A 14788-nucleotide genomic window follows, 5' to 3' on the forward strand; every position below is an offset into this window, starting at 1 on the left:
CACAATCCATGGGCTCATGTCCACTCTAGGTGATGCCATGTGCAGGTTCTGGTCTCATTCCCTCAGTGCTCTGAGATTGTAACTGTAGTGGACATCATTCTTAATTCATATAATTCCCACTTACTAGGGCACAAGTTGGCATAAGGAGACCTAAGTCTACCCCTTCCCCCCAAGGAGATAAGGACTAAATCATCACTGCATCTAAAACCATCCCTACATTTCTCAGAGGATGAGGCCTCTTTTCTGCGATTCAAAATACAAAGTCTCTTTGCACCCTTCTTTCCTGATCATTCAGTTTACTTTGTCCACATAACTCTATCAAGAGAAGTTATCAGTGTTCCTATAATGTGTGTTATAGACTGAATTTGTCTCCCCTCCAAATTCATATGTTGAAATCCTAACCCCCACTGTTAGGAGGTGGGACCCTTGGGAGATAAGTAGGTCATAAGGTGGAGCCATCATGGCTGGGATAAGTGCCCTTATAAAGAGACCCCAGAGGGTTGCGGCAAGATGGCGGCTTAGGAGGACGCTGGGCTCACCGCACGTCCTGCTGATCACTTAGATTCCATCTACACCTGCCTAAATAACCCAGAAAACCGCCAGAGGATTAGCAGAACGGAGTCGCCGGAGCCAAACGCAGACGAGAGGCCCACGGAAGAGGGTAGGAAGGGCGGCGAGGCGGTGCGCGTTCCACGGACTGGCGGGAGGGAGCCGGGGCGGAGGGGCGGCTCGCCGGCCAAGCAGAGCCCCCGAGTCTGGCTTGCAAAAGTGGAGGGGCCGAGCAGACTGTGTTCCTACAGCAAGCGCGACTTAGCGTCTGGGAGGACATAAGTTAGCAGCTCTGCTCGGAAAGCGGGAAGGCTGGAGGACAAAGGGAGGGAGAGCTGCTGAGCCCCCTGACAACAGAGCTCAGTTTGGTAGGGAACAAAGGCGCTCGCCAGCGCCATCTCCCCCGCCCATCCCCCAGCCGAAATCCCAAAGGGAACCGGTTCCTGCCAGGGAACTTGCTCACTCCGCGCAAACACCCAACTCTGCGCTTCTGCGGAGCCAAACCTCCGGCAGCGGATCTGACTCCCTCCCGCTGCCACAGGGCCCCTCCTGAAGTGGATCACCTAAGGAGAAGCGATCTAAGCCTGCCCTTCCTGCCCCCGAGCACCTTGCCTACCCACCCCAGCTAATACGCCAGATCCCCAGCATCACAAGCCTGGCAGGGTGCAAGTAGCTCAGACGAGCCACACCATCCCACAGTGAATCCCACCCCTAGGAGAGGGGAAGAGAAGGCACACACCAGTCTGACTGTGGCCCCAGCGGTGGGCTGGGGGCAGACATCAGGTCTGACTGCGGCCCCGCCCACCAACTCCAGTTATACACCACAGCACAGGGGAAGTGCCCTGCAGGTCCTCACCACGCCAGGGACTATCCAAAATGACCAAGCGGAAGAACTCCCCTCAGAAGAATCTCCAGGAAATAACAACAGCTAATGAGCTGATCAAAAAGGATTTAAATAATATAACAGAAAGTGAATTTAGAATAATAGTCATAAAATTAATCGCTGGGCTTGAAAACAGTATACAGGACAGCAGAGAATCTCTTGCTACAGAGATCAAGGGACTAAGGAACAGTCACGAGGAGCTGAAAAACGCTTTAAACGAAATGCATAACAAAATGGAAACCACCACAGCTCGGCTTGAAGAGGCAGAGGAGAGAATAGTGAACTAGAAGATAAAGTTATGGAAAAAGAGGAAGCTGAGAAAAAGAGAGATAAAAAAATCCAGGAGTATGAGGGGAAAATTAGAGAATTAAGTGATACACTAAAAAGAAATAATATACGCATAATTGGTATCCCAGAGGAGGAAGAGAGAGGGAAAGGTGCTGAAGGGGTACTTGAAGAAATAATAGCTGAGAACTTCCCTGAACTGGGGAAGGAAAAAGGCACTGAAATCCAAGAGGCACAGAGAACTCCCTTCAGACGTAACTTGAATCGATCTTCTGCACGACATATCATAGTGAAACTGGCAAAATACAAGGATAAAGAGAAAATTCTGAAAGCAGCAAGGGGTAAACGTGCCCTCACATATAAAGGGAGACCTATTAGACTCGTGACTGATCTCTCTTTTGAAACTTGGCAGGCCAGAAAGAATTGGCACGAGATTTTCAGGGTGCTAGACAGAAAAAATATGCAGCCAAGAATCCTCTATCCAGCAAGTCTATCATTTAGAATAGAAGGAGAGATAAAGGTCTTCCCAAACAAACAAAAACTGAAGGAATTTGTCACCACTAAACCAGCCCTACAAGAGATCCTAAGGGGGACCCTGTGAGACAAAGTCCCAGAGACATCACTACAAGCATAAAACATACAGACATCACAATGACTCTAAACCCGTATCTTTCTATAATAACACTGAATGTAAATGGATTAAATGTGCCAACCAAAAGACATAGGGTATCAGAATGAATAAAAAAACAAGACCCATCTATTTGCTGTCTACAAGAGACTCATTTTAGACCTGAGGACACCTTTAGATTGAGAGTGAGGGGATGGAAAACTATTTATCATGCGACTGGAAGCCAAAAGAAAGCTGGAGTAGCCATACTTATATCAGACAAACTAGACTTTAAATTAAAGGCTGTAACAAGAGATGAAGAAGGACATTATATAATAGTTACAGGGTCTATCCATCAGGAAGAGCTAACAATTATAAATGTCTATGCACCGAATACCGGAGCCCCCAAATATATAAAACAATTACTCATAAACATAAGCAACCTTATTGAGAAGAATGTGGTAATTGCAGGGGACTTTAATACACCACTTACAGAAATGGATAGATCATCTAGACACACGGTCAATAAAGAAACAAGGGCCCTGAATGACACATTGGATCAGATGGACTTGACAGATATATTTAGAACTCTGCATCCCAAAGCAACAGAATATACTTTCTTCTCGAGTGCACATGGAACATTCTCCAAGATAGATCATATACTGGGTCACAAAACAGCCCTTCATAAGTTTACAAGAATTGAAATTATACCATGCTTACTTTCAGACCACAATGCTATGAAGCTTGAAATCAACCACAGAAAAAAGTCTGGAAAACCTCCAAAAGCATGGAGGTTAAAGAACACCCTACTAACGAATGAGTGGGTCAACCAGGCAATTAGAGAAGAAATTAAAAAATATATGGAAACAAACGAAAATGAAAATACAACAATCCAAACGCTTTGGGACGCAGCAAAGGCAGTCCTGAGAGGAAAATACATTGCAATCCAGGCCTATCTCAAGAAACAAGAAAAATCCCAAATACAAAATCTAACAGCACATCTAAAGGAACTAGAAGCAGAACAGCAAAGGCAGCCTAAGCCCAGCAGAAGAAGAGAAATAATAAAGATCAGAGCAGAAATAAACAATATAGAAACTAAAAAAACTGTAGAGGAGATCAACGAAACCAAGAGTTGGTTTTTTGAAAAAATAAACAAAATTGACAAACCTCTAGCCAGGCTTCTCAAAAAGAAAAGGGAGATGACCCAAATAGATAAAATCATGAATGAAAATGGAATTATTACAACCAATCCCTCAGAGATACAAACAATTATCAGGGAATACTATGAAAACTTATATGCCAACAAATTGGACAACCTGGAAGAAATGGACAAATTCCTGAACACCCACACTCTTCCAAAACTCAATCAGGAGGAAATAGAAAGCTTGAACAGACCCATAACCAGTGAAGAAATTGAATCGGTTATCAAAAATCTCCCAACAAATAAGAGCCCAGGACCAGATGGCTTCCCAGGGGAGTTCTACCAGACGTTTAAAGCAGAGATAATACCTATCCTTCTCAAGCTATTCCAAGAAATAGAAAGGGAAGGAAAACTTCCAGACTCATTCTATGAAGCCAGTATTACTTTGATTCCTAAACCAGACAGAGACCCAGTAAAAAAAGAGAACTACAGGCCAATATCCCTGATGAATATGGATGCAAAAATTCTCAATAAGATACTAGCAAATCGAATTCAACGGCATATAAAAAGAATTATTCACCATGATCAAGTGGGATTCATTCCTGGGATGCAGGGCTGGTTCAACATTTGCAAATCAATCAACGTGATACATCACATTAACAAAAAAAGAGAGAAGAACCATATGATCCTGTCAATCGATGCAGAAAAGGCCTTCGACAAAATCCAGCACCCTTTCTTAATAAAAACCCTTGAGAAAGTCGGGATAGAAGGAACATACTTAAACATCATAAAAGCCATTTATGAAAAGCCCACAGCTAACATCATCCTCAACGGGGAAAAACTGAGAGCTTTTTCCCTGAGATCAGGAACACGACAAGGATGCCCACTCTCACCGCTGCTGTTTAACATAGTGCTGGAAGTTCTAGCATCAGCAATCAGACAACAAAAGGAAATCAAAGGCATCAAAATTGGCAAAGATGAAGTCAAGCTTTCGCTTTTTGCAGATGACATGATATTATACATGGAAAATCCGATAGACTCCACCAAAAGTCTGCTAGAACTGATACAGGAATTCAGCAAAGTTGCAGGATACAAAATCAATGTACAGAAATCAGTTGCATTCTTATACACTAACAATGAAGCAACAGAAAGACAAATAAAGAAACTGATCCCATTCACAATTGCACCAAGAAGCATAAAATACCTAGGAATAAATCTAACCAAAGATGTAAAGGATCTGTATGCTGAAAACTATAGAAAGCTTATGAAGGAAATTGAAGAAGATTTAAAGAAATGGAAAGACATTCCCTGCTCATGGATTGGAAAAATAAATATTGTCAAAATGTCAATACTACCCGAAGCTATCTACACATTCAATGCAATCCCAATCAAAATTGCACCAGCATTCTTCTTGAAACTAGAACAAGCCATCCTAAAATTCATATGGAACCACAAAAGGCCCCGAATAGCCAAAGGAATTTTGAAGAAGAAGACCAAAGCAGGAGGCATCACAATCCCAGACTTTAGCCTCTACTACAAAGCTGTCATCATCAAGACAGCATGGTATTGGCACCAAAACAGACACATAGACCAATGGAATAGAATAGAAACCCCAGAACTAGACCCACAAACGTATGGCCAACTCATCTTTGACAAAGCAGGAAAGAACATCCAATGGAAAAAAGACAGCCTCTTTAACAAATGGTGCTGGGAGAACTGGACAGCAACATGCAGAAGGTTGAAACTAGAACACTTTCTCACACCATTCACAAAAATAAACTCAAAATGGATAAAGGACCTAAATGTGAGACAGGAAACCATCAAAACCTTAGAGGAGAAAGCAGGAAAAGACCTCTCTGACCTCAGCCGTAGCAATCTCTTACTCGACACATCCCCAAAGGCAAGGGAATTAAAAGCAAAAGTGAATTACTGGGACCTTATGAAGATAAAAAGCTTCTGCACAGCAAAGGAAACAACCAACAAAACTAAAAGGCAACCAACAGAATGGGAAAAGATATTCGCAAATGACATATCGGACAAAGGGCTAGTATCCAAAATCTATAAAGAGCTCACCAAACTCCACACCCGAAAAACAAATAACCCAGTGAAGAAATGGGCAGAAAACATGAATAGACACTTCTCTAAAGAAGACATCCGGATGGCCAACAGACACATGAAAAGATGTTCAGCGTCGCTCCTTATCAGGGAAATACAAATCAAAACCACACTCAGGTATCACCTCACCCCAGTCAGAGTGGCCAAAATGAACAAATCAGGAGACTATAGATGCTGGAGAGGATGTGGAGAAACGGGAACCCTCTTGCACTGTTGGTGGGAATGCAAATTGGTGCAGCCGCTCTGGAAAGCAGTGTGGAGGTTCCTCAGAAAATTAAAAATAGACCTACCCTATGACCCAGCAATAGCACTGCTAGGAATTTATCCAAGGGATACAGGAGCACTGATGCATAGGGCCACTTGTACCCCAATGTTCATAGCAGCACTCTCAACAATAGCCAAATTATGGAAAGAGCCTAAATGTCCATCAACTGATGAATGGATAAAGAAATTGTGGTTTATATACACAATGGAATATTACGTGGCAATGAGAAAAAATGAAATATGGCCTTTTGTAGCAACGTGGATGGAACTGGAGAGTGTGATGCTAAGTGAAATAAGTCATACAGAGAAAGACAGATACCATATGGTTTCACTCTTATGTGGCTTCTGAGAAACTTAACAGGAACCCATGGGGGAGGGGAAGGAAAAAAAAAAAAAAAAGAGGTTAGAATGGGAGAGAGCCAAAGCATAAGAGACTGTTAAAAACTGAGAACAAACTGAGGGTTGATGGGGGGTGGGAGGGAGGAGAGGGTGGGTGATGGGTATTGAGGAGGGCACCTTTTGGGATGAGCACTGGGTGTTGTATGGAAACCAATTTGTCAATAAATTTCAGAAAAAATAAATAAATAAATAAATAAATAAATAAATAAATAAATAAATAAATAAAAAATAAAGAGACCCCAGAGAGCTCTCTTGTCCCTTCTGCCATGTGAGGACACAGAGAAATGACAGGCATATGAGGAAGTTGGCCCTTACTAGACCCCAAACTGCCAACACCTTGATCTTGGACTTCCTAGCCTCCAGAACTGAGAATAAATATCTGCTGTTTATAAGCCACCCAGTATAGTAGTAGTATCTATAGTATTGTGTTACAGCAGCCTGAAAGACTAAGGCAGTGCCCAAAGCTATCTTTCTGAGAAAAGCTAAAATTAGTAATTACACTGTGACGCTTGTCCTTGTATAATCTGAACACTAACAGGAAAGAAGCAGGCTATCTAGTTCTGTAGGTAAAAAAAAAATGGGGGGCAGAGAGTCTCGGGCATGATATTCCTCAGGTAAGACATCCAGCCACATAAAAAGAAATATCAGGCCTTGGAAGCAACTGTTTTATTTCCATAGAATACAAGAGAAAGAGAAAGAAGTATATCAAGAGAAGGTACCCAGATTAAGAAGAGTCTTTTCACCAGCACAGTATAGGTGGACCTCCACACACAAAGCAACATAATGACATCAGGTAATGTTCCTGGCTAATTGTCCCACAAAGACCATACATCTTTGGAGAGATGAGGTCAAGTTCATTGTTTAAAATCACTGACTAATGTTCTTATCAGCATCTAATATTCCTTGCTCAAATCTGATTTAAATCGTCCAGAAACAGAGATTGTTCAGTGAGATTCTGATATATGTCATTATATGTGATTTGCTTGTCAGACATTTTTGCTTGAAAAACAGAATTTTTTCAGATAGTAAAGTACAGAATGGACTTGCCAATATTTTACCCCCTGATAAACATTGGTAATTTTACTATCCACAAATAGAGTCATAAAGACAGATGCCTTTGGGTGATTGAAATCCCTCTGTATGAAATGTTATTTACTGGCTGAAGAGTCTTGAAACGGATTCTATTTTTTACGTCTCTCAGAGGTGAGGCATCGTCCACAAGCTACAGACTATGAATGAGGTATGAAGGGGTCTTTTTCATCCTTCTGAAAATGCTCTTCACACTTGACAAGATGTATTGTGTCAGAGAGGCCTTTTTTCCCACAAATCTTCACAAAAAAATTTCAGAAAATAAAAATTAAGACACATAATAATGTCTCTCTCTCCCCAAACCCCAATCTCTCTCCTGACCTTTTTTTTTTCTTCTCTCTCTCTCCTTTATTTATTTTTGTCAATGATCCTGTTAAGATCTTTCTCTCTTCAAGTTTACTTAACTCTGAAACCCTGTAAGAAATTGCCTGTGGAAGTAGGGAAGTTAAGATCTGTGGTTTAATACTGATACCTGTAGAAATAATTCTAGCAAGCCAAAAGCTCTCAGAACCCACGTGGGAAGCTCCAGAGGAACTGTATTCTCCTTGAGGGCTGTGACTAGACTTGTGGTGTACTTTTCTTTGTTACCCAGAATCCCTTTCCCCACTTCTGGTACTAATTTCATTTGGTAAGTTTCTTTGGTTGCAAGAAACATAAACCAAATCTGCTAACTTAAGCGAAAAGTATTTTATTTGAAAAGGACATGGAAGGACTCCCAGATGAAGGACTTGGTTCAAACAGGCCAGAAACCAGGGAAGCCCTGTGAATGTGGGTCCAGCAGCCTGAGAACTAGCCCTTGAGGCTACCACCACTGAGGATGAATCAGCAATTCAGGCTTTTTGCAGTTTGGCTTGGGATTGAAATTCTAAGGATAGAACATCCAACTGGTTGTGCTTTTGCCTGTGCACCGTCGTTATAAGGGAAATCAGAGAGCCTCAAGTCACAATCCCTCCATACTTTACCTAACGGGTTCATTGAAGCTCCTCAACATAAAAGGGGGTGCTATCACTAGAAAAGAGCAGAAACAGAGGCTGAGGAGTAAAAAGGGAAATAAAGTAAATGACACGAGCTCCAGGTGATCTAAATGCCTCTTAAGAGGCTTTACTGGACCATATTTTTCTGTCATTCCCCAGAGCACCTGGGCACAAAGTAGGTGCAGAACACAGAGTGAGGCCACAACATATATTTTACTGATTGATTCCCATCACCACTCACTAGTCTATTACCTCCATGAGGGAGGGGACTTCTCTGTTATATATTTCTTTTACATGTCCTCAAGGCCCAGCAGAGTATTTTGAAAAGAGAGTCCTCAATAATGGTCTGAAAAATGAATGAATGAAAACATGAATTTTTTAAGCTATCCCAAGTATTAAGATCAGTTCCCTCCTTTTCCTCCCTCTTTTCAATTTCTTTCCCCTTTCCCTATTCATTTTTTTCATTTATTCATCTTTTCTCTCCTTAGCTTTAGCCAGAGCCAGTTTTTATATCAGAGATATAAATACCCTTAAGTGTCCAAATTTTAGAGACAAGAAAATCCACAAGCCCAAAGAGCTTTACATGAACACTGTCTTAGTGCCAGTCTGGATTATTCAACATATTTCCTATCATCTGAGCAAGAGAATTTGGAATAATACATTTTTTTAAAAATCAGCTTGTAAGCAAATTGGAGATGCTTAACAAAAATTTGCTCTCAGCAGTTCACCACAGGCATATCACATTCTCCGTATGCTTATAACAATCTCAAGACTCAGAAAATCTGCTTATTATAGGAGACAGTAACTTAGAGAAATCCTTTTATTGGAAAAACCCCAAGCCAGAAATACCATATAGATCGAATATCTGAATTTGGCCTTTAATGTAGTCCAACTTTGCCTTAAAAAGAAATGAGAGAGAGACCATGGTCATAATAATTGTGTTCTTGACAGTTCATTTAATAGTTCAAATTTTAATTATATTTTGTCATTTGGAAAGATACACACTCCCAAGGAACGTTCTCTCTGCATAGCTGTTAGCTGGCCTTCGGGTCACAACTAGCCTAACTAGCCTTTTGTACAATTAACAGAGTTCAGCGAATGCTATTGCTGCCCCTTGGCATGGCCTCTGTGTTTTGACAATGCAATTTCTATTTATGACTAGACTTGCTAACACACAGGGTGAAATCTTAGGGGAAGGGTCAAAGGAAAGCTTCATTAGACAGCCTTGGCCATTATCTTCAGTCTTTTGAAGAAAAATATTTGCCAGATAATATGGGCCTTAATTCTCTTTGCAATTTTACTGTGTAAGCGGATTTGGTAAATAAATAGTGGAACAGGTAAAAAAAATAATAATAATAACTCCAGAGTACTAGTACAAAGTATTAGACTATATTAGAACTTTTCAAACTTTAATGTGCATACAAGTCACCTGGAGATTTTGTTAAAAATTCAGATTCTGATTCAATGAGCCGGTAGGAGAGTTTGCATTTCTAACAAGCTCCCCCCTGGTGCCACTGCAAAGGAGCAAGAACCTGAATAATGAGTTCTGATCCACCCAAAGCATTATACATCAGTCTGCTTAGAACATTCTCCTTTCTTGCTAAAACTTTTGACACGTAGTCCTCACATGCCCCAATTTTCTTTCAGATTTCAGACTGTGAAAATTAGCTGACTCAAAGTGTTTCCTCTTCCATCACCCCCATGTTTTTTCTGTTTCTGAGTTTTCCATCCCACCCAGATTGTGCATGAGCTATGAGCCTAATGTGATGTTAGTACTTTATTCGTTTCATGATTTCTTTCCTAATAAAGTTCTCTTCACTTCTTATAAGTATAGGTACTCTCAGATACACATAAGGTATCATTTAAAGCATATGCTCTTCTACTTATAAAAAATGGGGGGGAGGGGGGAGGGACACAAGAATAATCAACCCACTCCATTAGAAGAGCCATAATGGTTAGTTTGATTATTTTTAAATTTCAACCCAAACCTACTGAGGGCAATAGCATTTCTGTTTAACCTCTTGTTCTCCCATCCTTTACAACTCACTATTATGTGGCAGTACTTTTTCATTTCTGTTCAGAAATGGAGATGACATTCCATCCACAGTGAACTTCTTTCCACAATGCAAAGAAGTCATTTCAAAGAGGCTCATTAGCCACTGCCAGTCTCCTTGCTAATGGTGGACAGGGACCAAAACACTCTGCCAGAGGCGCTGCCATAACAGCTCACAGTACGTCCTTGCGAGATTTCCCCGAGTCTTCCTGGGATCAAAATAGTTAAGTTCGTGGCTCCACCTGCCCTCTCTACTAGAGTGGATTGATGGCACGCTGCCTTTTCCTCCTCCAAAGATGACGTCTATCACCAGACAGGGGGATCAGAATTGTAATCCTTAGATTCTGTTGAATTGGAGTTTACTGCTTTGACCTTTGCAACAATACATATTTTTTTGAATGACTGCATGTTCCATTTCTTCAGGGGATTTGAAGTGATGAGGGCCAGAGAGCTAGTGGTGAGGGGGAGGGATGCTGGAGGAAGGGTCTAGAGTGATGGCAATGTGGTTTTTGACCTTCTAGACCAGGGATTTGTACTCTTGTGACAGAAGATATCCTGTGGCTATACACATTAACATTGCAGAGGTTAAAAGGCAAGCCTGAACTGCATGTAGCAGGAAACTAGGGAGTTTTTCAAGTCTAAGCAAGTGCCATATTGAGGACGATGATTTCATCCATAATGGCTGTCTCTGGCACACCGTGTCAGCCCTGACTATTTTTCTCCATTTTACACCCTCTGCCCACTAAAAATCTCACTGGACTTATCTACATGCCAGAACGGGACATTATTTCATCAGATAAGAAGCCATGGGATGCCAGCAGAGGCCGAGCAGGGGTAGACATGCTGCCCATAGACACTTTTGTCACTGTGACTGGGTACCCATAAGCCAAGCTGGAGAACATAAAGCCACAACATAGCACTACTAATTGCATATTCTTTGTCTTTTTTTCTTTTTTTTTAAGTTTATTTATTTATTTTTGAGGAGGGGAGGGGCAGAGAGAAGAGAGAGAGAATCCCAAGCAGGCTCCGCACAGCACAGAACCCAATGTGGGGCTCCAACTCACAAACCGAGAGACCACAGCCTGAGCTGAAACCAAGAGTCAGATGCTTCACCTTGCCACCCAGGCACCCCTGCATGTTCTTATGCTTCTTCATTTTTCAGTTCCAATTTTGCAGAGAAAAATACCGGCATCCAAATTCAGAGTCAAGGAACATTTACAGGTGCCTCTGTGCCTAGCACTGTTCTGGGCTCCAAAATGCCTTACAAGCTCCAGAGTTAGTCAATCTCAGGGAATTCACAAATTTGTCTCAGTGCATGATCTCAGGCAATCTCTCTAATCTTATCTGTTAGAGAGAGAATGACTTCTACCTCACAGGGTTTTTATAAGGATCAAATGATTAGATAGATAGGTAGACATTGATATAGCTATAAATATATCTTGGAATAACATGAGCTATTATTATTATGAATGTTGCATTTAATTCTTACAACATCGAAGTCAGACTTTGTTGAACTAATGTTTTCATGTGTTCAGGATGCTATAACAAAATACCACAAAACCTAGGTGGCTTGTAAACTACAGAAATTTATTTCTCACAATTCTGGAGGTTGGGAAGTCCAGGATCAAGGCACAGGCAGATTTGATGTCTGGTGAAGATCTGCCTCCTGGAGGGAGGTGGCTAGGAGCTCTGCCAGGCCATTAATCCCATTAATGAAGCCTCCACCCTCACGACCTAAGCACCTTCCAGAAGCCCCTCCTTTCAATAGCATCACATCTGCCATTAAGATTCCAACATATGAATTTGGAGGGAACACAAACGTTCAGACCTTAGCAGCCTTTTTTACAAATGAAAAAGCTAAGCTTCAGAGAGAGAGATTGATGAAGAATTGCATTAACTCTTTCAAGCCATTTTATGTCCTGGAGTTAGTAGGCTTAAAGGAAAAAAGGAGGGTCCCCCAAAGGAATAAAGGACTTTGCAACAGTGGCAGTCGTTGCTGAATATTCCAGAATCCCAGCTTTGCAGGGATTCCTTCCATTGGCCACGTGCAGCTTCTGCTACTCACTAAGCTTCGGTTAATTTGAAGAGTACAGCAAGTTAAAGGAAATTCTTGTGTGTTAATAGCTGGGGCATCACCTACCCATTTCTTTTTACTTGTATGAATTTATTTTGTAGATAAATTCACATCGATTTGCAAAGTTATATGTACAGGATGCTCCTTGCTTTCTGATGGTAATAAAAACAAACAGCTAGATACTAAGAAAGAGCCTCAATATCCATTAAAAGGTGGCAGTGTATATTCATCATGGTACTTTTTCCTCTCCAGATTTTACTGAGATACTACTGTCATATAACATATGTAAGTTTAAGGTATACAACATAATGATTTTATAAACAAATATATTGCAAAATGATTACCACAGTAAGGTTGGTTAACACTTCCATCCCCTCACATAATTACCATTTTGTGTGTATGTGGTGATAACGTTTAAGATATACTCTTTTTTTTTGTAATCCATCTTGATATCGGCCCTATGTTCTCTGATGATCAAAATCTCGTGAAGAGAAGTTACCCAGGGAAATACATAAAATGTGTGGCCAGAATTGGATCAGGTCTAACCGGGCTTTGTTTCTTGTGTGTTTATTTATTTTCCTTACAATGCTCAGTACCAACTCAGAGAATAACTACCAGCTTTACTGAGGATTTCTATATTTGCAAAAGAAGTCCACAATTTCAAAATAAGTCCTGGAAAGACAGTGATATAAATAAGCCTGTAGAAACTCGGGGAAGATAGGAAGGAGAGACACATTCATGGCTAAAAAAAGTCCTCATTGGAATGTTGGCAGCAAAGTAAGAGGTAAGGTTAGCAATGAGGGAATAAGCCCTGGGCCATCAGTCTGTAGTCATTTCTGTATTCAACAGATGATTGTTGAGCTCCTAGTCTCTGGGACCCTGTGCTAGGATTGCACTGAGAATAAGTAAGATAAATAAGAAGCCAAAGGGGAATGGGTCTCCTTGAGTGGGGTGGGGGACAGGGGTAATCCCTGTATGTAACCCACATAACTGTTACAGCACAGGGTCCTATCCTGCCAGTTCAAAACCCAGCACAAGCCCACTATTTCACTATTTCTAAGTGTTAGGCATCCACATCAAGCCCCTCACTCTCCTGCATGATGCAGTTCAGCATGGAACACTGACTCTGGCAAGCCTCAGGCTGGAGTGCTGGTTTTGCCAGTGTTTAGTAGTTATGTTACTCCATGCAGCTTGCTTAAACTCACTCAATTTCTGTTTGCTCATCTGAAAAGCAGGGTTTATAATACTCACTTCTTCCGAAGACTCTTATGAAAGTTAAAGATGGTTTATGTCAACAACTTAAAGCAGAATCAGGTATATACTAAATGGTATACGCAGCACACTTATTTACAGATCCATTATAGTCAGGCTTTGGAGTTATTAACAGTAACAAATACCACTACCTGGAATATCATTCAGGCATGAGAAAGGAGGATATCCTGCCATTTGGGACCACAGGGATGGAACTTGAGCACATTTTCCTAAGTGAGAGGAGTCAGACAGAGAAAGACAAGAGCAACAGCATTTGTATGTGGAATCGAAAAAATTCAAAGCTGTAGAACACAAAGTAAACTGGTAGCCACCAGGGGATGGAGGTGGGGCACAAGATGGATGGTGTGTAAAGGCACGAACATGCAATGAGTAGTAAACAAGCCATACAGACCTAATGCACAGTAGCATGAATATAGACATTAATATTATATAATAATTACATAATGTGATAAATATCGCGGCAACAGCAATCGTTGCTTAGAGTGAAAAGCTCCAACATGAAAGTATAAATCAGGTGCCCTTCAGAGTCAAGGGTGGCAGTGAATACATGTGGCTGGAGAGACCCAGAAAGGCTGTTGTTTCTCTTTTCCTGCTTTAGCCTCGCCATCTGTGAATTAACAGACCAGCTGGAGAAGACGGTCTCCAAAGGCCAATAGCAGCTCAGGTTTGCTCGGATTTTTTTTTTTTTATGAAATTTATTGACAAATTGGTTTCCATACAACACCCAGTGCTCATCCCAAAAGGTGCCCTCCTCAATACCCATCACCCACCCTCTCCTCCCTCCCACCCCCCATCAACCCTCAGTTTGTTCTCAGTTTTTAACAGTCTCTTATGCTTTGGCTCTCTCCCATTCTAACCTCTTTTTTTTTTTTTCCTTCCCCTCCCCCATGGGTTCCTGTTAAGTTTCTCAGGATCCACATAAGAGTGAAACCATATGGTATCTGTCTTTCTCTGTATGGCTTATTTCACTTAGCATCACACTCTCCAGTTCCATCCACGTTGCTACAAGGTTTGCTCGGATTTTAAGAAACGCCCCGGAGGACCATCTACTTTTCAGACTCCAGTGTAGGGAAACCCTGGTTA

Source organism: Prionailurus viverrinus, chromosome B4 (genome assembly GCF_022837055.1).
Source record: "Prionailurus viverrinus isolate Anna chromosome B4, UM_Priviv_1.0, whole genome shotgun sequence".
NCBI classification, from domain to species: Eukaryota; Metazoa; Chordata; class Mammalia; order Carnivora; family Felidae; genus Prionailurus; species Prionailurus viverrinus.